Genomic DNA, 27,196 nt, shown 5'->3' with positions numbered 1-27,196 from the left:
GTCCTGTCCTGAAGATCCTTCAGAGGGGTGAGAGGGTTCTTGGCCTGCAGCAGGAACCAGGAAAGAGAGTGAGGGCATTTTGTAAGCGGAGCCCTTGGCCAGCAGGGAAACCTGATCCGGTTTTTAAAGGACCCATTGGATAAGATCAATAGGAGGAGATGGGCAGGCGCCAAGGCAAGAATTCACCCAATAATCTGAAAAACAACATGAAAACACCAGAACCCAATGATTTTACAACAGAAGTATTTGAACAACCTAACACAGAAGAAGTGGAAAAAATCGACTTTATGAAGACAATAGAGTCCCTTAAACAACATGTAAAAAATGCCCTTATAGAAATGGATGAGAAGTATAACAAAAAGTTTGAAGAAATGAGTAAATACGTACATGATACCCTGGGAAACCAAGAAAAAACGATCAAACAGGTAATGGAAACAGTTCAAGAATTGAAAACCGAAATGAAAACAAGGAAGAAAATACAAACTGAGGACCAGCTGGATATGGAAAATCTAGGCCAACGAGCAGAGTCTACAGAAACAAGCATAATCAATAGAATACAAGAGCTAGAAGAAAGACTCTCAGATGCTGAGGACACAATAGAGAAAATAAACGAACAGATCAAAGAAAACAGCAAAGCCAACAAATTCTCAACACAAAACATTCAGGAACTATGGGACACAATAAAAAAACCAAACCTAAGAATAATAGGAATAGAAGAAGGAGAAGAGTCATAGCTCAAAGGCCCAGAAAATATTTTCAACAAAATTATGGAAGAAAACTTTCCCAACTTAAAGAAAGATATTCATTTAAATATTCAAGAAGCATACAGAACACCAAACAGACTGGATCAAAGAAAAACATCTCCTCGCCATATAATAATCAAAACACAAAACATACAGGTTAAAGAAAGAATATTAAGAGCTGCAAAGGAAAAAGGGCAAGTAACTTATAAAGGTAAACTGATCAGACTTACACCTGACTTCTCTATGGAAACTATGAAAGCCAGAAGGTCCTGGATAGAGGTTCTGCAGAAGCTAAGAGACCATGGATGCAAACCCAAACTACTATACCCAGCCAAGCTATCGTTCATTATCAATGGAAAAAATGAGACATTCCAGGAAAAGAACAAATTTAAACAATACGTAGCCACAAATCCAGCTCTACAGAAAGTAAGAGAAGGAAAATCGCAACCCAAGGAATCCAACACTGCCAACACTGCCTACAATAACCCAGGCATCTAATGACCATTCACAAGCACATCTCAAAGAAGGGAGACACACAATCTCTACTACCAAAAGCAATAAGAATAACCGGAGTAAACAACCACTGGTCATTAATATCACTTAATATTAATGGGCTCAATTCACCTATAAAAAGGCACAGGCTAAAATATTGGATACGAAAACAGGATCCAACATTCTGCTGTTTGCAAGAAACACATCTCAACCACAAAGACAGGCACCTACTCAGAGTAAAGGGTTGGGAAAATGTGTTTCAAGCAAATGGTCCTTAGAAAAAAGCAGGTGTGGCCATACTAATTTCTAACAAAACTGACTTCAAACTAAAATCAATCAGAAGAGACCGAGATGGTCACTTTATACTTATAACAGGAACAATTCATCAGGAGGACGTCTCAATCCTGAATATATACACCCCCAATATAAAAGCACCTACTTATGTAAAAGAAATATTACTAGAACTCAAGACAGACATCAAACCACACACACTAGTAGTAGGAGACTTCAACACACCTCTCTCTCCAAGGGACAGGTCAATCAGACAGAAACCTAATAGAGAATTAAGAGAATTATTGGAGGTAATGAAGCAAATGGACTTAACAGACATCTATAGATTATTCCACCCAAAGAGGAAAGAATATACCTTCTTCTCTGCAGCTCATGGAACCTTCTCAAAAATTGACCACATACTCGGAAACAAAGGAAACCTCCACAGATACAAAAAAATATCAGTGTCCACCTATGTCTTATCAGATCATCACAGATTAAAGTTAGAAGGCAACAACCACGCTGCCTTAAAAAAAACCGACAAACTCATGGAAACTGAACAGTCAACTACTGAACCACACCTGGGTCAAGGAAGAAATCAAGAAAGAAATTAAAGTCTTCCTTGAATTTAATGAAAATAAAGGGACAACATACTCAAACCTATGGGACACAATGAAAGCAGTGCTAAGAGGAAAGTTCATAGCACTAAGTGCCCACTTAAAGAAAACGGAGAATGCATACATTGGGGACTTAAAAACACACCTGAAAGCTCTAGAAAAAAAAAAGAAGCAGATGCGCCCAGGAGAAGTAGAAGACTGGAAATAATAAAACTGAGGGCTGAAATCAACAAAATAAAAACCCAGAAAACAGTCCAAAGAATCAATGAAACAAAAAGCTGGTTCTTGGAGAAAATCAACAAGATCGACAAACCCCTATCCAAACTAATTAAACGACAGAGAGAGAACACGCAAATGAATAAGATCAGAAATGAAAAGGGGGACATAACCACAGACACAGAGGAAATTCAGAGAATCATTAGATCTTACTACAAAAGCCTGTATGCCACAAAACTGGAAAATACAAAAGAAATGGACATTTTTTTAAATAAGTACCATATACTAAAGCTAAACCAAGACCAGGTGAATGATCTAAATAGACCGGTTACTTGCGAAGAATTAGAAATGGTTATCAAAAATCTCCCTTCAAAAAAAAGCCCAGGACCAGATGGTTTCAATGCAGGATTCTACCAGAAATTCCAAGAAGAGCTAATACGGATACTCCTTAATGTATTTCACAATATAGAAACAGAAGAGGCATTGCCAAATTCCTTTTATGAAGCTACAGTCACTCTGATACCAAAACCACACAAAGACTCAACCAAGAAAGAGAATTATAGACCAATCTCACTCATGAACATCGATGCAAAAATCCTCAACAAAATACTGGCAAACCGAATCCAAGAACACATCAGAAAAATTATCCATTATGATCAAGTAGGCTTCATCCCAGAGATGCAGGGCTGGTTCAACATACGCAAATCTATCAATGTAATCCACCATATAAATAAACTGAAAGAAAAAAACCATATGATCATTTCATTAGATGCTGAAAAAGCATTCGACAAAATTCAACACCCCTTTATGATAAAGGTCTTGGAGAGAATAGGGATACAAGGGTCCTACCTAAATATAATAAAAGCTATTTACAGCAAGCCAACAGCTAACATTAAATTAAACGGAGAAAAACTCAAAGCCATCCCACTAAAATCAGGAACACGACAAGGATGTCCACTCTCTCCATACCTCTTCAACATAGTGCTTGAAATTCTCACAACAGCAATAAGACAACATAAGGAGATCAAGGGGATTCGTATTGGAACGGAAGAAGTTAAGCTTTCGTTATTTGCAGATGATATGATAGTGTACATAAGCGACCCCAAAAAATCTACCAAAGAACTCCTACAGCTGATAAACACCTTTAGTAGTGTGGCAGGATACAAGATCAACTCCAAAAAATCAGTTGCCTTCCTATACACTAAGGATAAGGAAGCAGAGAGGGAAATCAGAGAAGCATCACCTTTCACGATAGCCACAAATAGCATAAAATATCTTGGGGTAACTCTGACCAAGGATGTGAAAGATCTACTTGACAAGAACTATAAGTCTTTGAAGAAAGAAATTGAAGAAAACACCAGAAAAGGAAAGACCTCCCTTGCTCTTGGATTGGGAGGATCAACATAGTAAAAATGGCAATTCTACCAAAAGCAATCTATAGATTCAATGCAATCCCCATCAAAATCCCATCAAAATTCTTCACAGATCTGGAGAGGACAATAATCAACTTTATATGGAAAAACAAAAGACCCAGGATAGCCAAAACAATCCTATACAATAAAGGATTGTCTGGAGGCATTACCATCCCTGACTTCAAACTCTATTACAGAGCTACAGTATTGAAAACAGCTTGGTATTGGCATAAAAACAGAGAAGTCGACCAATGGAATCGAATAGAAGACCCTGACATTAACCCACAAACCTATGAACACCTGATTTTCGATAAAGGAGCTAAAAGCATACAATGGAAAAAAGAGAGCATCTTCAACAAATTGTGCTGGCAAAACTGGATGTCAATCTGTAGAAGAATGAAAATAGATCCATATCTATCACCATGCACAAAACTCAAGTCCAAATGGATTAAAGACCTCAATATCAGTCCAAACACACTGAACCTGATAGAAGAGAAAGTGGGAAGTACTCTACAGCACATGGGCACAGGAGACCACTTCCTACGTATAACCCCAGCAGCACAGACACTAAGGGCATCATTGAATAAATGGGACTTCCTGAGGCTGAGAAGCTTCTGTAAAGCAAAGGACACTGTCACTAAGACACAAAGGCAACCCGCTGACTGGGAGAAGATCTTCACCAACCCCGCAACTGACAAAGGTTTGATCTCCAAAATATATAAAGAACTCAAGAAACTAGACGGCAAAAGGCTAATCAACCCAATTATAAAATGGGGCACTGAGCTGAACAGAGAATTCTCAACAGAAGAACTTCAAATGGCCAAAAGACACTTAAGGTCATGCTCAACTTCCTTAGCGATCAGGGAAATGCAAATCAAGACAACTTTAAGATACCACCTTACACCTGTCAGAATGGCTAAAATAAAAAACACCAATGATAGCCTTTGCTGGAGAGATTGTGGAGAAAGGGGTACACTCACCCATTGCTGGTGGGAATGCAAACTTGTGCAACCACTCTGGAAAGCAGTGTTTCGGTTTCTCAGGAAATTCGGGATCAACCTACCCCTGGATCCAGCAATACCACTCTTGGGAATATACCCAAGAGAGGCCCTATCATACAACAAAAGTATATGCTCAACTATGTTCATGGCAGCATTGTTTGTAATAGCCAGAACCTGGAAACAACCTAGATGCCCTTCAACGGAAGAATGGATGAAGAAAGTATGGAATATATACATATTAGAGTATTACTCAGCAGTAAAAAACAAGGACTTCTTGAATTTTGCATACAAATGGATGGAAATAGAAAACACTATCCTGAGTGAGGTAAGCCAGACCCAAAAAGAGGAACATGGGATGTACTCACTCATATTTGGTTTCTAGCCATAAATAAAGGACATTGAGCTTATAATTCATGTTCCTAGAGAAGCTAAATAAGAAGGTGAATCCAAAGACAAACACATAGGCATCCTCATGAATATTAACCTTCATCAGGCGATGAAAGGAGACAGAGACAGAGACCCACATGGGAGCACTGGACAGAAATCTCAAGATCCAAATCAGAAGCAGAAGGAGACGGAGCACGAGCAAGGAACTCAGGACCACGAGGGGTGCACCCACACACTAAGACAATGGGGATGTTCTACTGGGAACTCACCAAGGCCAGCTGGCCTAGGTCTGAAAAAGCATGGGATAAATCTGGACTTGCTGAACATAGCGGACAATGAGGAATACTGAGAACTCAAGAACAATTGCAGTGGGTTTTTGATCCTACTGCACGTACTGGCTTTGAGGGAGCCTAAGCAGTTTGGATGCTCACCTTAGGAGACCTGGATAGAGGTGGGCAGTCCTTGGGCTTCCCACACGTCAGGGAACCCTGATTGCTCTTCGAGCAGATGAGGGAGGTGGACTTGATCGGGGGAGGGGGAGGGAAATGGGAAACGGTTGCGGGGACGAGGCAGAAATCCTTAATAAATAAATAAATTTAAATTAAATAAATAAATAAATAAATAAATAAATAAATAAATAAAACAAAGGCCCTTATCGAGTGGACCCATTGGGAGGTGTGGCCTTGGCAAAGTAGGTGTGGCCTTGGAGGAAGTATATCAAAGGCTTTGGAGTAGCAGATGCTCACGCTATGTCATAAGTGTGACATTCTTTCCCTGCTGCCTGCTGATCCAGATATAGAATTCTCAGCTCCTTCTGTACCATGTCTGCCTGCTCATCAGCATACTTCCCACCGTGATGATAAAAGACTAAACCATTGAAACCAAAAGTATGCCACCCCTGTTGTTTTCTTTTTTTCACTATCTGCCTTTTAAACTATGGTTATCCTAGCCAGCAGCTGCAACTCCTCCACTACTACTAGTGTCTAGGCCCCAAGAATGGAAGCCTGGAGAAATTCTGTTCCCTTAGGCACCAACTCTTTCAAAACTACTGAGAGAACTTATCTAAATCTCCGTTCCTGAAGGATTCAAGTTTCAAAGGTTGAGTTAGAATCTTGCTTCGAAGAGAGGCTGAGTAGCAAGCAGCTCACCTAGCTCACCTCCTCGGGTCTCCCAAGAAGTCCTCATCCTTTCTCTCACCCCTCTTTATAAACCCTTCTCCACCCAGCTCCTCTCTACTACTTCCTGTCAACAGTTGCTGACTTAGCCTCCAGACTTCAGGTGAATTTTATTTAATCAAACACATCTTTGTATCATTCAGTAAATCTTCCTGAACATAAGCAAAAGTAACACACTTTAAATAATATCCCACAACACATCCCAATTAAATGTTTTCTTTATTAGAGTTGGCATGTCATGATGTCTCTTCACAGCAATAAAACACTAAGACCGACTATTATTTACTTTAGGTTTAACATTTTGTTAAGGGTAATGAGCAAGATACTAAAAGGCCACCAGAGGATTTTTCTCATATCTGGAATCTAAGACAGGATATCTCATAAGATTTTTAGGTCCAATAGTGTTTCCTAGAAGAAGTAACTTTGACAGAAATGTGGAGAGGGGGTGATCTTTGTGTATTAAGCTACAGCAAGTGATAGAAATAAGATTTATTGTGAAATTCCAAAGTTGTGTAGCTTCAAAAAGTGATAAAGTATTGTACAATTCAAAAACTTACATTCAATTCATCCATGACTTTGACAGGAGGAGAGGTTGTTAGCCCAAGTGCCATAGCATCTTTAATATATATTAATATATATTTTATATGTGTGCAATTTTAGTTAAATATATAGTAATATGATTCCTTGAGGCATCCTTTGGTATTATTTCTCCTTCCTCCTTCCCTCTCCTTCTCTGTTGACCTCCCTAATGCATCCCAAATTTTATTAATCTTTCCTGATTTTCCCATTTCTCCCTTCATCATCACCTGTACTCTGTTATTTCTTTCTCTGTCTACCTCCATGATTCTTTTTTACTCTCCTGGTTTCTCAGTTATTTTATTTATATACTTATATCTCAAGATTTGAACTATAGATTAAACATGAGATATTATTGGAGAAAAACAGTGGAAACATGGTCATTCTGAGCAAAACATCTTTTTGTTTTCCATGGCCAAAGGTCTTTGGTAGGTTCTTATTATGAATAAGCTTTCTACTTCTGCATAACAAATTACTCTTATGACCCAATGTGTTCAAACAGCAGAACTTACATTTGCGTTATCTGTTAAGTCTGAACCTGAGCATGGATCATTTGTGTGGTTCTGCTTCAGGGTCTTCAGATGATTTCTGTGGACATGGCAATAGGGTCATAGATACAGTGATATTGAAACGAGTATAATATTCTTTTTTGCTTTGTCCCCGGGGCTGTCAACCATACAATTCAGTTCTCTTCCATATAGGAATGTCTATAATTTTACTCTATGTTTTATGACATGGCAACCAGCAGGCCCAAGAGATATCAAAAGAGGAGAAGGAATACCTAATGCTACCCTAGTTGACTTCAAAGCAATAAATTTAGCCTACATCTTGTCAGAGGAATGAAATCCCTTGTTTTAAACCTTGGAAAGCATTTTATATTGCTCTAGTTTTCCAGAGAATCAATTCCCTCAGAGACAAAGCTAAGTAATCATTGTGAGTAAACTTTTCTTCCCACCCCACTCTCCTGTATTCTTCCTATTCTATTATTACTGTTCATTTAGATTTTCTTCTGAGTGAACAAACAGCCCAAGTCCATGTGCAGTTTATCAGTTTCCATAAGTGAAAATTTACAAACCAAAATAACCTTTCACTATAAAATATATATATGTTTAGAACCAAAAGACAAAGCAAAACATTACTGAAACTGGATATGAATTAATACTCTCTGAAAAAAAATTATTTATTTTGAGTTATATTTACTTATAATTACTGGAGTTCTTTTATGTCATTTCCTTTTGATATGTATTTTAACTTTCTATGTATTAGATCATTAACACTATTTAGACAACACTGTGTTTCATAGCCTCAAGAAACAATTTTATATTGCAATTATTTCATTCTGAAAATATTATCTTTAATCTATGTACATAATTAATTTTGATGATCAGAGACTTAATGAGGAAAAAGTAAAACACTAAATTAAAATATCCTTCAATGTTTAATGAATAAGCAATATTAATAAAAGCATTTATTTCACATATCAATTAGAACACTACCTATGGTTTTCTTAAGGCAATAATGAAATTAACTTTACATTTGGAAATACCTATTATAATTCAGGTTCTATTCTATTACAATTTCTGTAACATATAAATCAATATAATTTAAATTTTCAGTGTTTTGAAAATATTGAAGACATGCATAACCACTTGAACAGTGCAAAAAATTCAGACATTGGCAATAACAGCTTAGAATAGTCATCAATGGCACCCTCATCAGATCTACTCTAACTAAAAGTTAGAGAACTCTTTGTTTATAGAACTGCCATGACTCGTGACTATGATGCATTGATAGTATCAAACCGCATGAATTAAAAATAATAAAAATGTTGCAAATCTTTATGTGAGAAAAATAAGTAAATAGATTCTACTGTCTAGAATTTTTTTTATCATTTTGGTTCCTAATTAACTTTGAAGTGTAATAGTCAGGACAAAAGAGTAGCCAGGACACACTGGAAAACACATGAGAAAATTGTTAAATCTTGTGTTTTGCCTTTTCTTATTTTGAGAACTATGGTTACATATATTAATATGGCACAAAATTCTAATTGATGTAAATGTTTTCATGAGATACAGATAAATAAATACACTAAGTACAAGGTACATTCAGGGTAGTTTGCTAAGTGGTAGCTTCTTGTTCACTGTTAACTGCTCTTAATGCCAAGGTCTAAGTTTGTTCTTTAATGTAGTGACCTCATAAAAAATTATTAAAATACATTCAATTCAGTTACATCCTAGAAGACAAACAAACAAATGCTTTAGTGATTGTAAAAGTGCTTCATTTAAATATAAAGCAAGAATTCCAAAGGCAAATAAGAATTTAGTGACTGTAAGTCACTATGAATTAAGTTTCATTTAATTGTAAGCCATTTACATTTAGAACAGGAAACCATTTCTCAATAGACTTGATTACATGGAGTGGAAATTCTATGTTTGAGTATTTAATATTCTTTCCCATCCAATTCTGTACTGCCAGACCCTGTTTATTTCATTTAGTATATTGTGTGAAAATTTGTCTATTATGTCCCTCATAATTTATCCTGATAGCTGCACTGAATGGTAATTCTGGTACAAAGCAATTCAGGAAGATCTAAATGTGTAGCACAGCCAGCAGGAGATAAGGGCTAAGAGAAGAGGATCAAGTGAATAACATAATGGAAAATAATTACCATGGCTCCATTCTTAATAAATATACAATGTAAGCAGACATATCACAGGAGCAGTCTTAGCAGCAACGGGAAAGGCTGAAGGGAAACTTAAAAGGGTCAGAAACACGACATCTATCATCTTTGAATTGAAGCTTCTAGGACTGGAAGTGTACACACAGTCACTGACCATATAGAATCACAATTGTTGTTTTACTTTTTTATGAATAAGTCAGAAAAATAGTGTTTTCCAGTTCTGATAGTAATTTAACAATTATTCATAATATACATAATAGAACTTTAAATCAAATTTTCTTCATCAATGTCCAAGTAAGGCTAAATTATGGCTTCCACTGCAAGAAGTTTGCAGGTTTCTTATAGTGTTTGTATTACTTATGTCTTCATTAAAGTTACTTTTGCTGTGTTGAAACACCTTATCCAAATCCACTTGAAGAAGAAAAGATTTATTCAAGGTTTAGGCTTCCATATTAGAGTTCATCATCAAAGGAAGTCAGAACAGGAATTCAAACAGGCAGGAATCTGGAAGCAGCTGCTGATGCAGAGGCCATGGAGTTATGTTGCTTACTGGTGAGGGAGGTCCTTCTGTCTATGTGTTGCTTTTATTGGTTAATGAATAAAGAGACTGCCTTTGCCTGTTGATAGGGCAGAACTTAAGTAGGCAGGGAAGACAGAACTGAATGCTGGAAGGAGAGGAAAAAGGGCGGAATCAGAAGATGCCATGGATCCACCACCAGAGATAGACTTGCTGGAAGTTTTCTGGTAGGCCACAACCTCGTGGTGATACACAGATTAATAGAAATGGGTTTAATTAAGATGTGAGAGTTAGCCAATAAGAAGTTAGAGCTAATAGGCCAAGTAGTGATTTAATTAATACAATTTCTGTGTAATTATTTTGGTTCTGGGTTGCCAGAACAAACAAGCAAGCCCTCCTTCTACAGTTTACTTGCTTGCTTATCATTGCTTTCTTAGCCTGCTTATAGAACCTAGGACCACCAGCCCTGGATGGAACTAATGACAATGGCTAGGGCCATCCCATATCAATCACCAATTAAGAAAATGACCTACAGGATTAACAACAGTCAGATCTCATTGTTGCATAAGTTTTTTCTATTTTTTTTAATTGAGACTTCCTCTCCTCTCAGATGACTTTGGCTTGTGCCAAGTAATGTAGAACTACCACAACTGGCTACAACTTTATTCGGCTTTATTAATTTGGCTGGTCACATTGTGAACAAGTTCACTCCTGAACTAGGATTCAATTACTGATCTTGGTAGTTTTGGTAAGTACCAGGGCCGGTAACATTCCTTCTGTTAGGTGTTTCTGTGGTCCTCCCCTCTTATGATATTTTCAAGTCATTCTTGTTTAGGACCATGGATCAGTCTCTGATGACAGACAGGGTTTAGGAAAACAGGTGGAGGTAATCACAGGTACTGGATATCCTCGAGTATAAGGTCAGTAGAAATATTCCCAGGCAAAGTACTCCATGCTGTCTCAAGACTGTATAGCCTACATAGCGTGGATATACCAGCTGTGGCTATTTGAGTAAATATCCTTTTAAAAATGTGTGCATAGATGGTTATCTGTTTGTTTTTTTTCTTGGCCATCGGCATGGCTGCAGCTACAAAATCCAAGGCCACTGCTGGAAAATAAATATTGTTTTTGTAGTATGTGTTAAAATCAGATTAAAAATTGTGTCCCTCCTCCTGGTTTGAAGAACAAATTCTGCATTGAAAATTCAATGTGAGTACTATGGAACTTTCCCAAAGCTCAGAAAATAGAATTATCTTATGACCCAGCAATTTCATTACTGGGTATATGTGCAAAGTAAGTAAAACCATTGTGTAGAGAGAGGACAGCTAACTGCTGCAGTGTGTCATTGCTGCACTTTTTGGGAACAGACAAATATGGAATTTCAGTAGACATACACTGATGAAGGTATAAAGGAAATATGGTACTTATCCACACACACAAACCTGTGTAAATATTTGAGATACACTGTAGAGTACTATTTGATCATAAGCAAGAATGAGATACTATAATTTATTATTATTACTGAGTTAGACTTAACATGTGTTTCTTGATGTCCAATATTACATTTGTTATGAAATTGAACCCACCAAAAGTTTTATGTGTGTGTGTGTGTGTGTGTGTGTGTGTGTGTGTGTTTATATATGGACTTGTAAATTCTTCTAGGATATTTGTTTTCCTAATCAGAACAAAGGTCCATCCTTGGTAACTTTTGATTAATTTTAGCTTCAAGTCTCATTTGTCGTCTATTAGGATAGCTATCCTTCCTGGTTCTATTTCCTCTATCATTTTCTGGTAGAGTCAAGCCTATCATTGTAGGTAATATGAGTTACTTACAGACCGTGGAAAGATGAATTTTGTTTTTCTTAAGTCTATCCAGTTATTTCATATCATTAGACTGGGGACTTCAGTGTGTCAGTATTTAAAGTTGTCAATTGCTGCATTTGTGCTATGGTTTTCTTGTGTTTATATTCTTAGTCCTTTTGTTTCTCATTAATTGTGCTTTCAATCCATATTTTATTGGTGACTTATACTCTTCTCATCAGTATAAAGTTTTGTTTCACAATTTTAGGATGGGATTGCTGAACATAAATTACTTTAGCCTCTTTGTTTCATGGAAAGCTTTTCTTTCCTAGTCATCAGTGGCAGATAGTTTTGCTGGTTATGTATTCTAGGTTGGTATATATGGGCTTTCAGAAATAAAAATATATTGTTCTAGGATCTTTGGACTTTTAAAGTTTACACTGAAAGATCAGCTCTTATCCAGGTGGTTTTTCTTTCATATGAGATTTATGGTTTTTGTCTTGTTGCACTTAATACCCTATCATTGTTTTAGGTAAATTTTGCTCAATTATCCATTAAATGAGGGATTCTCCTTCATCTGTGACTGTAACTCGTCTATGACTAAAGCAACTTGAACACCCCTGTTCTCATCATTCATGCCTATTATTAAAAGACTGGGTCTTTTCATGAGGTCTTATAGTCCCTGCATGTTTCTTTCATGTTTTTAAATTATTTTTGTTGTAGTTTAATTCCTCTACTTTATTTAAAATCCAGATATTTTACTCAATCTATTTCAGTTGAAAGGTTTCCCCTGAGTTTTCTAGTTGAGTTATTGATATTTAAGTTCCATATTCACTTAAGCTTGAGAAGTTTTCAATAATTTAACTCCTTCCTAAATTTAGGTTTCCAATCATGAACTATCTTGATCATTTTATTCAGTCATATATTTGTCTTTTGAAAATATCTTAGGTATTTGTTGCTATCAACTTTTTTCTAAGGTGTGTCAGTTTTTGTCTTATTTAAACTCTTTATATTCTTTGATGTCATTTATGCTTGTTTTTGTTTTAAATTCCGTATCCTGAGATTCATCTAGGTAATCTTATATGGAAAGATCTTAAAAGTGTTGGTGGGTTTGGCAGGGATGGGCAGCATCCTTTTTAGATGTTTAATATAGCTATGGTTCTGTGATGTGACCCAGGTGTGTGGATTTCTTCCCTTGGTTTTCTGTCTGATGAGGGATTATTGTATGCCTCAGGCAATTCCAGTGCAAGAACTGACTGACCAGAACTATCATTGGAAATGTGGAGATTACATGGGTAGACTTGGTTCTTTGTTCACACCAACAGAGATATCTGGCATGAAAACTCAACCTAGAAGAACAGGAATAATGCAGGTCGGCTTGGTCCTCAGCTGTGGCATTTTCTTAAATCTATTCCAAGAAGAAAATGCTCATAAATAATTGCTTTGTTTGATACATCTACTCTTTATACTGGTTTCTTAACCTCAGTGTTTGCATAACAAATTGCAGGCATGCACTTTCACATTTTCCTTCATGTCTCTATATGTTCAGTTTTGTTGCTCTTATCTTGCATTCTGTATCTCATATTCAATATGACTTTACGTCCTCTCAGAATGTTTATGGCATGTCTTAATATCCATGAACAGTAATGTTATCTCAGCAATGTGCATGAATGAAGGTTTGGGGCTAATTTTGTCTTCATAAGATTAATTTTTACTACTATCAGAACTCATATATGACCTCATACTGCCTTTATATGCCCTAGATTCAAGAATAATTTCCTAGGTCCATGAGGGAATTATTTTCAAGAGGCCATGCAAGAAATTATGGCTCATTTATGGCTCATATGATTTATAGAAAGTCATAAAATAGTAAATTCATATCTATTACACACATTCAGAAAATGTTTTCAAGTTAAGACTTCATTTAGAGAACAAGTATATTTTTTAAATGCTTAGTATATATTTTACAAGCACTCCTTTTATTAATTTATATAGAACAGTTTTTTAGAGGTTTTTCCTGTATTTCTGAAATAGTCATCTGTGCATAAATGTTACCATTTTTAAAGTAAAAGTTATAAAATAAATAGGAAGTTATATAATGTGCACATACACCATGGCACACAAATGATTTTCAGAGAAAAATATGCAGGAGTATATTTTTATTTAACTTTTTTTGATTCTTTGTGGATTTCACATCATGTATCCCAATCCCATTCATATCACCATCCCTTCACATCTCCCATCTGACATTGCAACCTCCCACAATAATAAAATAAAGTAAAATTTAAAAGAAAGGATAAAATCTAACCATGAAAACTGTAGTGTGGACCAGTAAGTCACACAATATGTCCTTTAGTCCATACACCTTTACTTACAAGTGTTCATTGTAATGAGTCATTAGTCTGCTTCGAGGGCTCTGGTTTCAGCTACACTATCAACATAAGGCCATCACTGGGACTCCTCTTGGATATGCTGTTATTGTCTAATGTCTTGGAGATCTTGCAACTTTAAATCTGCATGACCAGCGCATTCATGTGCCAGCAGTTCATAGACAGGATGGATGTTGGGATGGGCTAACTCATAGGCCTGGTTTGGGGCCTGAGTACTAACGGGGTTAGGCAGCCCACCAGCTCTCCCTTGTCCTCACCTCCAGGAGAGGGCTCCAGCATTGCCCTGGCTAGCTCATCCCATGCCTCAGGCAGCAAAGGTCAAGCCCAGCTCTCCTGCTTTCCTGCTCTCAGGTAGCTCACTCACATCCACACCACCAGAGCCATCTCTGCTGTGGCCTCCTGGGGTCGCTCTCCTTAACACTGCAGTTGACACAGGGCAGAGCCAGCTCTGTACCTCTCATGTCCTTGAGGTCAGCTCTCCTGGTTGCCCTAGGTGGTGAGGGGTGCCCGTGGGTGGGGTATCTTTTCCTTACCCATGTCATCACATGGCAGATGAGGGGCATGGCCAGCTTTCCCACACTCACATTCTGTGTCTGCTTACCGCTGAAACCTTCAGCAGGGTATGCCCTACTGCACTGCCCAGGAGATGTGCAGGGCCCTCTCTTCAGAGTTCAGAAGCTGGTGTGGGGCAAGGCCATATTTTCCACCAGCCTCAAGTAGAAAACAACAAGAAGGAATGTGTGCAATGAGTCTATTCTTAGCTTCTACCATTTGTGTGCCTCAGGTCATTAGGAATGGGGGCAAGAAACTGTGCCTGCTGAGTCCTTTTACTGGGCCCTGACATTTTTTTTGTTATGTTATCAACATATAAAACCCCAAGATAGCAACAATGAGCAATCAAAATGGTCCTTTTGAATGAAGTGAAAAATAAAAGTACTGAATGATTAGATGTTTCATCATATCAATACATAACTTATAATTGCTTGTTTCAATTTGATTTTCATTTTTATAATCTTTACAATTGCAAGATTAAATTTTGCTGGGTCTTGAGGTAGTTTGTTTCCTAATTTTCTGAGAAATCTCCATACTGATTTCCAAAACAGCTGTGCCAATTTGCATTCCCACGAGCAAGGCAGGAGTGTTCCTCTTACCCCACATCTTCTACAGCATAAGCTGTCATCAGGGTTTTTGATCGTGGCCATTCTGACAAAGCAGCCCTTTATCACCCATATCTCTTCATCTAGGGTTAGGACCAGGTGAAATTTCTCCCCGCTGCAGTCGGTACTGATGAGAAGCTCATCTTGTTCTAGCAACCATAATGCTGAGAGCTCATAGGTGGTGCATTTTTCTTTTCATGTCTTGGTTACACCATATAACAGTCATCATTTTGGTTCTCTGGCTCTTAAAAGCATTCTTTTTACATGATTGTCTTTAAGTCTTAGGTATAGGGGTTGTATTGCAGATATATGAGTTGTAGACTTATGGTCATTTATTCTCTGCATTTTAACTAGTTGTAATAGCATGTGTCTATTGCAAAATGAAGCATTTTTGTTGAGGTGTAATAGTATTTGAGTATACTGAAAATCATTTAGAATGCAGTTAGAAATTGCACGTTGTCTTAGAATAATAATATCAGTAGTCACTCTTCTTGGTTCTAGAACCTTGTCAACCTCAGATGTGCAGAACCAGACATGATTTCCTCCCTGTTGGGTTGGTCTTGTATCCAGTCAGATAGTAGCTTATTGCACACAATAGATAAGTGTCTCTATCCCACTACTGTGAATATCTTGCCACTCTAATCATTATTGTGGTCCATGAGCTTTACATCGTGATAGGACTACTGCTTGTTCCTCTCTCTTGGAAGCTTACAGCATCTTCTGATAATATGATAGCTAGTTATCATGTATGAGATTTCAAGGTAGGCTGCACCTTGATTGCTCCAAGTCCTGTGTTCAAAGTGGATTGTATTTTTCGCAATAGGGACTTACTTTCAGATTCTGGAAGACAATCAATGACAACAACAAACGAATATATTGTTTTGAAAGTCTGTGAATTCCCCCAGCCAGCAACCAGAGAAGTGGTTTATTATGCCTCTTACTGGGAATTTTGTAATTTGTAATAGATAAGCTATGGCTATTGGGGGAAGCGTTTTCACCCCAAGTGGCATAATTTCATTCAAACTTTTTAATGTGTACACACATGCATGTGTAATTTTGAGTAAACTTAAAATCATATTCTCTAGTGTCATTTTCAAAACATCCATAGTGATATCTATCCTCTCTACCCTTTTGTACCACCCTCCTTCCTTGAACACTAAAAGATAAAACCTCTTCCCAATTTTCCCATTACCCGCTTCATAGCACCCATGCCCTACTGTTGCCAATTGTAGATCTCTCTCCCACAACAAGCTCAGCTCCCTATATTCCCCTGGGTTCCTCGCCTACTTCAGATTAGATAACTATAAATTAAGATTAGGAGCTAGGATTCGAAAATTATAGGCAGTATGAGACATTTACTATTCTGGCTTTTTGCTACTTCACTCAGTATAATATTTTTTAGGTCCATCCATTTGCCTGCAAATTTCATGATTTCATCTTTTCTTCACAGAAGAATATAAATCCTCATTAGAAACTCCTGTGAGTTGATGCTGAACAATTTTCCCTATTTTAAAATTTCATAGAATTTTTCTTGTCTTATGATCCAAAAAGAGACACAAAGTCTGTTTTTTTAATTGATACATCTACAAATTTCCTTGTCTTTCATGAAAAAAGAAGCCTTAAGATTAAATAATAGTGATAATTATTTCACAGAGTCTGTCAATATCATTCCATTTTGCTTACTTTTCTTTTGTGCTGACACCTAATTTGATTGAGTGTACTTATGTCTTTAATTAAGCACTAAAATTATTATTTCCAATTTCCATAGTCTGTGGAAATCTTGTTACCCTCACATTATATTTTCAATTATTTTATATTCATCTAACAATCTTGCTCTCTATCTTGCTCTCTCTCTCTCTTTCACACACACAAGAGAGAGAGAAAGAGAGAGAGAGAGAGAGAGAGAGAGAGAGAGAGAGAGAGAGAGCTAGCTTTAGGTGCCTCTTACATTGTCCTAAAAGGTTTTAATACTTTATCATTTTGTTGTGTTGTTTTACCATACCAATTCCTTTTCCGTTCAAACTGAGCTGCAGATCTCCATCTGCAGTAGTCCTGAAAGGACACAAATTTGAAAACTAAACAATGTTTAATTATAGTCCCATCACTAATAAATCTGTAAAACAGACTGAAAATTAAATTGTATATGTGTGTACTAGAAAAATTCCTTTGTGTTGTTCTAAATAGCACTGCAAAGCTAGTAGAAAAGTTGTATCACAGTTTTAAGGTGCTCTCAGGACCTAATAAAAAAAGTACAATGTGTTAATGACACTATCTAGTACTATACAGTCACTGACAGGATAATGGTCAATCTCTAAGCAGACAGATTATTCTCATGTGTCTCTTTCCCAGGATCTACAAAGGTCAGTTTTTATTAGTGGGTCATAGTTTGGACCCAGATCCTCCTATTTGCATGGAATGCTCATGCAGATACAACCCAAGTGTCACTTTGGGACAATCATAATGACAGTATTCACTCTACACCTATTTTGTGAACTCAACGGTTAGTTCAGCTGTGTTAGAATGTCAATGCAGGAATTCAAACTGTTTTCACAGATTCCAAAATGAACTCACTTCTGTTTTAGACCATATACATCTATTAACAATGTTATATAACAATGTTTAACAACCTTGAAGGGAGACCAGAGCTGCCACACTATGAGCAAATAAAAAAATGTTGAGAAGTCTATGTTTTGAAGATGGGAATGCTTTAATCAGTGTTATCCTCAGTCCCTGGAGCAGTCACTGCACTGAGATGCATTTTGTACCCAGGAGGGGTGCAGAGGTCTTTAGATAGGTGATAACACAAGACACAGAAACACATTCTGTTTTTGAAATAGAAATACTGCAGTGTCCTTGGAGCAAGGAAACAGAAACAGAGATAGCATCTGCTAACAGTGATGCCAATTATCATCCAGGCATGGGATTTCTGTATTTAGAGCCAGAGAGATATGGAAAATTTATTTTTTTCAACACTTATGAAAATTGAAACATATTAGTGTGAATAAAAGTATATATAACTGGATTTTCATAACCATATAAATGTGAAATCAATTGTGATATATTTCCTACAGTTGTACTAATAATAATTAAGTTATTAATTAATTATAATTAAAATAATAATTTCACTTTGACTTCTAGATCATTATGTTTATGTTGAAAGCAAATTTATTTCTGTTATTTTTGCATATGTGTGTCTGTGTTTGTATGAGCTCTAGAATTAAGGTGCCTATGTATACCAGAAGTCTTTGAGCATCTGGAGCTGAAGTTCCAAGCATTTATGAAGCATTGGATGTGGGTGCTGGGACTAAAACTCTGCTCTTCTGGAAGACCAGTACATGCTTTCAACCTTTGCGGTATCTCTCCAGGTCCCAATTTATGTCTATTTTTTTGTTCACTGTCCCTTTTTTCAAACAATACCGAAGTGAATAATATGACTTGAGACATAGTTTCATGAATGTTAATTTTCTTACTAGTCTGTAATTGTATTTAAAATCAGAGAGATCTGGTTCAGAATCTGGGACGCACTCCCTAGAGATACAAATCATTAATGGCAATGACTTAAAGAAAAGATTCTGACAATTATTTCCACTACCCACCAAGCTTTGAAATATCCCCCTTCCTGTTTGTACTAAGTTTTTAAGTGTTCTCCTATATTGCAAAGGCATATTAGTCCAGCTAAAATACTTTTGAACAATATTTTTGTTTAATTGTTCTAAGCATTTTTTTCTTTCGTGTGTGCTGTCTAGAAAAATCCCGTGTGGGGATTAAGCGGAGCTCAAGTAAATTCAAGAGGGAACTCAAAGTCTCTGTCTTATAATTTAAATGTTTCCATGTCTGTCACAGTGTGAAATGTAAGACAAAATTTATATTTTATAGATTATTTTACCAGTTCTTTGAGAATTTCAGTTTTGCTCATCCGAGATGCATCACCACAAACATCTCTCGACTTAGTGTATTTTGTTTTAATTATTTAAAACATACTGTGAATATTTTATTACATCAGAACATGTGTATTTGTCACATTAAAATAATGTGATAAATATATTATCTGCATTGACTTTAAGACACAAATCATTACCAGTAGTTCTAGCTCCCATTTTTATTCTTTCCATAGTGTATTACTCTCTGTTCAACCTGCACTTACTCTGAATTTCAAACTCATTATAGCATTATGTTTTTTGGGTTTTTATCTCTAAATTGGTATTATTAAGTTCGATATAAATTTGGTTTTTATAAGAATCCATTATTTTGATGTGATTACTTTATAGTGATTTTTTTAGGTTGAACTTTATGTTTATATAGTTGTTTGAAACATTCAAACTACTAGCTATAATGTCTTTTGATAATCTATGTGAAAAAACTGTATCAGCTTTTATAACCTCCATAGTAGAGATTCTCATGCAATTGAACCCAGTACATGAAACAAAGGAGAAAGTAAAGTGTCTTGGACTGTATTTGGTGAATTTAGCCTGAGATGGTTTTTCCCATGTTTAATCTTGACATTGAAAAAATACTATACTTTGGACTTTATTTTTATATTTAATATTATTACATTTTTAATTATTATAGAATGCTTTCTTCATTACTATCTTAAAATTAATCAAGGATAAGTAATAAAATGTATTGTGAAGTATAAGCAATACCATACAGTAAGACTGTCTTATTCAATACTATGCAGACTAAATGTTGTTAATAACACTTGTGAAAATTCAGAAAGCTAAAATTGTCTAATAGTTAAGGAAAGTTAGTTATCTGGGAGAGCTGCCTTTAACGTGCTGCCCTCATACAGATTGCTATATGTAGCTTAGCATGAAGATGTGGCCAAGAAGTAAAACACATAAAGATTTGTTATGACAATTGCTTACAGTGAAAGAGTCAATGGTTTGAGAATTATAACCAAAATGTATGCAGAAAACTGGAATGTTTTGGCTTTTGAAGTGCTAAGAAATGTTGATTATTGGGTTGATGAGACATAAAGAAATTTAAATCAAAAATAAAATAAAGCACAAATATTGAATGTTATTGTGTAAAAAATTGAAATAGTGTATCCTATGATATTTATTGTACTTTAATGCCAGCTTAATGTGGACAAAATATATAGATGCCACAGAACTATAGTTTAAGATCCTAATATTGCAATAGGAGAAGTATCAGAGAATACATCACATATCTAGTTGTCTACATTGTTGCTTTGCATGGTTTAAAGATATGTATGGAATTAATTGGTATGTTTGTTCCAGATGTATGTTATCTAGAATAATGGTATAATGTTGAACATCACCATGTGTAAGAGCCTGAATTTTATCATTTGCACTTTTGTTTATATAATTTGATTTTATAACAAATTGCTTAGCTTGTGTGAACTTAGTTTCTCATGTATTAGAGAAGTTAGTAACAACTACCTGATAAACTGGTAATAATAAACATGATTTACATAAAGGAATTTGTCCATTATTCCAAAAGTGGGTTGCAAAAAGTATAAGCTCTTACCAGTATTATTCGTAGAAGTAACTTGAATCTGTATTTTGATTTTTGTTTATCTGGATGGTGTAGTTATCATTGTGAATTGAATCTTCGGACTTTACTTCCCAGTATTTCTACTCACAAGATTTGTGCAGAGTATGTTTCTGGTTCTACAATTTTATACGCAGCAACCTTTGTGGAAAGGACTGCTTTTTTAAATCATTTTTCTAATAATTTTTAAATTATTTTGTAGTTGAACTAAATAACAAATGCATGTCTATAGTAAAATGTATTTGCAATGTTATTTTTCAGTGCCTCCCTCCTCTGTATGCAGTGCAGTTTTTCCAGCTGTTCTCTTACCCTTCTTGCTATCCATCACTTTCACCCTAAACCCTTCCTTTCAGGAGAAAGCATTCTAATAAATTGATCCATCCTATGGTACAAGTGACTTAATGCATTGCCCTTTAATGTTTTAATGTGTTTGGAAAGAGGATGCCAGTAGGGGAATTGTTTAACATTGTCAGGGTTTTGGCAGAATTTTTGTCAGACCCAAAGATGTGTAGCATTATTTCCAGGTTTGGGCTCAGAGCACTGCATTTCCAAGGAGCATGAATCTGCTTCCTCAGCAAATTTCAACAAGTCTCAACTCCATTAAGTCAAGAATAGACTTCTCCTGGTAAAAATATGTCTAGGAAAAGACAGGTTTAGACTACAGTCTTTTATTAAAACTGACCAAAGCACATAAATATAGCAGGGGAAAACCAGCCGACGAGACTGAGTTATCAGGAATTCTAGTGTGCACTCGGACAAACCATTGATAGGTGAGAACCCCATAACTGAGATTTAGTGAGAATATATAGGAGATAATGCTGTGTACAGATAAGACTTCAGGCATCAAAGGTGATGCAGACCCTGCACAGCCTGAGAAAGATGGCCAGGTGTTAATAGAACAGAGACTCCCTAGAGCTGAAAGATCAGAAAAATCAGTAGGAGTCACTGAAACAAGTAAAAAGCTGACCTAGAAGAGTCAATACCTGTCACCCAACAAAAGGGCTTCAAGAAGCATTTATGGAAACCACTAGGCTGCGCTGTCACTTTTGTCACACTGGGGAAATATGAACAAATGTTCATATTCATTTTCAGATCTGTCTGTGACAATAGATCAAAGAAATTATCTTACTAGTGTTGAACTTGGTAAACCAATGGGTTAATTGAAGCTGCTGATGCTATAGGAGCATGGGCGACAGAAATGAAATAACATCACACAAGAAAGCCCACTTCAGCCTAGTAATGACTCACAAAAGCTGCATCCCTGAAGCTTCCTGCAGGACATGAAGGAAGCATGAAATGTCACAAAGAATCTGGAAGGCAGCCGGCTGGTCATAATATCTCTTCTCTCCAGTAATCTTTTTTCTACTTACACGGCTTTGGGAAGTGTCCTTTTGAATCCTCTTGAGTTTCCAAAATCTCCTGAGACTAGGGAGCTTTATTTGCTTCTCAGTATGAAATCCCGATTGGCATGTGCCAGTTTAAAGAAAATTGCTATATAATATGCAAGAGAGCCAGGCAATATTCCATCAGAACCATAGCCAGTAAGCTCATCTCAAAAATCTGAAGCTAAAAAGCTAAATTTGACTTAAAAACAAGTATAGCTTATAAAAAACTTAAATGTGCTCTTAGAAATTCGACATTCGTTAAAATGTTACTTGTTTTTAATAGTTTGAGATTCAAAAAATTCTGCTAATTGAAAGATAATTTCACAATGAAAAGTTATTCTTGTGATCATCTTCGTAGTATAAAACTATTACTTTATAAGCACCTTTGAAAAATATGAATAGATTACTCATTAAAATAGAATAAATTAAATTACTAGAATAATCAAATTATTCATTAAAATAGAAGTAAAACAGTTTTTAAGTGCTAAAATCAAGATGAATTCATAAATATTGAGAAAAATAATGAAATAAATGTGTTTGAAAAACAAGTATGAGTTCCTATCGACAGGTCCCTTCTTTGCCACACCCAACCTTTCTTCCCAGTAAAATATTCCACATCCTTTGCCAAGACCTAGCCCAATGAGTGTCTCTGATCATCTACTCACCCTCCCCAACATGCAAGATCTAAAAGGGGACACATAAATTTACTGTCTTGGTTTAGTCTGGGCTTCCTTACTTACATTGCAACAAAATTCTAGGCTTCTGTGAGGACCCACCCTAAAACAAAACACCTCCCATGCAATATCCTATCTTACTACTGGATATATTTGCCCCCATACTCCAGACAAAGTAACCCAACTCAAAAACTCAATTGGAAGCCTTACAAGTATAATTAATCAAACAGAAGATAAAATATCAGGACAAAAGATAAACTCGATAAATTATCAATCAATATTAAAACAAAAAGACAGGAAAGGACTATCAATAAAATATGAAATAAAACATAAAATAAACTTGAATTAAAGACATCAATTAGGGAGATTTTAAGTCAATATCAACCAATTCTTCATTAATATTGTGGAAGAAAATAACTCTTGAACTGAGCAAAGAAACTGAGCAGAGATTCTCGCAGTAAAATACTATACTAGGAGAGGATAAAGAGAAGAGGTAGAATTCAGAAGAAATCATACCCATCTGCATGATTAGGAGATGTAAGAGAGGTGCACAGATGCTGTCAGATACATCAAATGAGAGCATGGGAGCACTGAGAGTACCTGGGATTTTGTTACATTGTGACACTACTACGTCCCACTGGCAGAAGTCAAAACCTCCAGCCTACAAGGAATGGGCTTTCAACGAGATGAAAATCAGAACAAACTGTTGAGGAGGTAGAAAGACCCTGACCAGGTTCCAAAATCATGGAATATCATTAAGCTCTTGATGATAAAATTCTTCATTACTCCTTTGCCTGATTAAATTTTTTTCCTAGAACTTGGAAAATCTCAGTCTCTTAATGGTCACTATGCAGAAGGTGGGAGGACAATGCATTTGTTTTCAGTTTGTGCATAATGAGTTACTAAACACATAGCAGCTTGAAATCAAAACAAACGTTTATCTGACTATTCTATAATTCAGAAGTCAGGTATGTGTGGTTTGCTCCTCAAACCAGAAAATCTCAAAGCTGTGCTTCATTTCAGGTGAAGATTGTTGTTGAAAAATAATATTCTAGATTCATTTAGATTACCTGAGTAATGTAGGTCCTTGTGTTTAATTCTAGAACTGGATTCTCCAGCTTTCTTGCTGTTCATCATAGAAAGACTACTCTTTAAATCTTAAAAGTCCTTTGGATTTCTTGTCATCTTCCCTTCTCTTTATTAAAATTTGTTTTGTACCCTCTATTCTGTTTCCTCCTTTGTGAGAAGAAGTCTGTTTGCTCATGACCATGCTACTAAAAGTACATTGCATCGTGTAATATCACAATCTGATGATGAGGGATCATTCTCTTATTTTCAGCACCCTATGTTGATCAGGACCTCTGATTCATGAATAATGAAAATATGTTGCTGTAGGAATTCCTACCACCTGTAGCTTTTAAGTATGGCCTCTTATACTGTTTATGCTGATGTAAAAAGCACACCTCCGGCCTCTTTTTTTTTTTTTTTTTGGTTTTTCGAGACAGGGTTTTTCTGTGGTTTTGGAGCCTGTCCTGGAACTAGCTCTTGTAGACCAGGCGGGCCTCGAACTCACAGAGATCTGCCTGCCTCTGCCTCCCAAGTGCTGGGATTAAAGGCGTGCGCCACCACTGCCTGGCTTTCCGGCCTCTTTTCTGACTGCAAGATTGGGTTGCTGTTCCCCGTTCCTGCATAGGATTGTGATCTGTGAGTCTACCCCTAAATAAATAACCCTCTATTATACTCAATTCTGAGCTAGTGTGGGATTTCTTTTAAGCATCCTTCTTCAATATGTTACATATATAGTTGAATTCTATTCAGCTTTAAAGAAAAACTGACTTGAAATTTGAAGTTAAAAGGGTGGACCTGGGAAATATATTGAGTAAGACAAATTTTGGGTTTGAGTAAGACAAACCCAGAAATGACCAATGTTGCATGATCTCTCCTGTTTGTAGATCTTAGCTTTGAATATTTAAATTTGAGTATATAACCTAATGCAACTTTAGAGATCAGAAAAGGAGAAAGGGACCATGGGGAAAGATCAGAAGGACTACAGGGAGGGTGATAGTAGGTCATGGTTGCTATAAAGTGGGAAAAATGAAGGATACATTAACTAAGAAAGAACAGTTATACAGAAATAAGGAAAGGAAAAAGAGATAACACTAATGATGGTTTTTAAAATTTTTAAAGATTTAATTATTTTATGTATACAAATGCTCTTTCCTCAGGTTTGCCTGCCCATCAGAATAGAGCATCTGATCTCTATACAGATAGTTGTGGGACACATGTAGTCTTTGGGAATTGAACTTAGGACCTCTGGAAGAGCAGTCAGTGCTCTTAACCTCTGAGCCATCTATCAAACCCCATAATGATGCTTTTAAAAGCCATAAAGGAATATGTTATCTAACAGGCTTACTGAGAATATTTATGTAATGTGGGGAATGTACCACAGCAATGACAAGTCCTGTAAGTTATCACCAATGGGATAACAGTGGCAGTTTTTATCTTTCAAAAATCTGTGTAAAGTCCTAATGGATAGAAGAAAATTCATGCCTAATTCTATGAACCTAGGTAACTACCTGAAGAGGTCACAGACAGTAGAGGAGAACCTAGTATTGCTTTGATCCTAAGCAAATACACATTCTAACTGTATTCTAAATTTGTATTCTTATACCCACAGGTAAGTGTAGCTTTCTACTCTCATTAAAAATACTGTTTTTAGAGTTAATGGTAATTATGACAGAGATCCATAAATCATCAATAGGTGATTTTGGGTTACTTAATCCCATTAATATGTACATAATGAACCCCCTATTCCCAAGACTCATGGAGTATCACCAATTGACAAGCTAAACAAGTATAAGAACCAGAGGAACAAGATGTCTACTGTTGGCTAATACTTTCTACATAGAAAAGGGAAGCCACATCCTTTCAGTTTAAGTAATATAATTTCATAATAAGACTTTTAAAAAAACATGGTACTCATGGGTGTGAAAAAGTTTCCAAGCCCCTAACCTAGATGTAGAGCTATAGCCATTCAATGTTTGTGGAAAAGGGCATAATCTGTTTTCTCCATGGATAAATCCCCTGATATACTATCCAGTACTTAGTGGTAAGCATCAATATATGAGCAAATGAGCAACATTAAATGGACTTATAGACACACAAACACACACACACAAACACATAGCTATTCTGTCATTATCACATTGAAATTAAGCAGTTTTGAATAGGGGACTCCATGTTTATATGTTTGTTTACTGAGCTCTTCAAATTTTATTAAAAATTCTGTGTATAAATGATGAAAATCATTTGCACAGAATAGTTCAATCATGCTGTAAACTCAAATCTACTTATGTCTCAACAGAATCTGTTCTTAACAAGAGATTAAAAGAAATGAGTAAATGTTAAAATATGACACTGTGCTTCTTTTCTCATATCTGGGATCATATGAGAAAAGAAGCACAATAGTAAACCTCAAAATATTGCTCAATAGAACTTTACAAAATTAGTCTTGCTGCATTGTGTACTCACTGAAATAATAGCCACCATTTATTCTTAACTATAGTTTCTGATGGTTCAATTCACCATTGGTTTATTAACTGTTAAAGCAGAAATGCTTACTTATCTTCAGTGTGTGAAAGAATCAACTACAGACATTTTTTTTTACCCCAATACAACAGGGAGAAGAAGACAAAAGACTGCTTCAACATAATACAACGGATATCTAGAACAATTGATTGCTTCAGTACTTGAGAAATCAAGTTATTAATTCTTAAAAAAAAAAACATTCTGTTCTTTAGGCAATGAACCTACCCTAGACCAAGTATCCTGAAGACAGTCACTCCCTAGGCCAAACCTTTTCATTCCAAAGAAGGAGCAGAAGTATCCTAGAATTATCTGACCTTTGGTGGAGTGGATCTAACTTGTATGGACCATCTTAATGTTCAAAACACAAAGAAACCACACATTTGTAGCAACTTTGAACAAGCTGACAGTCTCTGTCATTCAGACTAGGTGGAAATAGGCTCACCTATTTTTGGGCCACCACAATCATTCACTAAGCTTTATTTTCCCCTTCTTTATCTCCTCCATTAGCATATATAATGGCAGTTACCTTCCAAGTATACCCTGAAAGCTATGTTTATTCATGGTCATTCTTATTTCCACTCCCAGATGATTACACTTACCTT

This window comes from Microtus oregoni, unplaced genomic scaffold (assembly GCF_018167655.1).
Source record: "Microtus oregoni isolate MIOR12 unplaced genomic scaffold, Mior012 000007F_ref0000211, whole genome shotgun sequence".
NCBI classification, from domain to species: domain Eukaryota; kingdom Metazoa; phylum Chordata; class Mammalia; order Rodentia; family Cricetidae; genus Microtus; species Microtus oregoni.
This window is presented reverse-complemented; position numbering follows the sequence as displayed.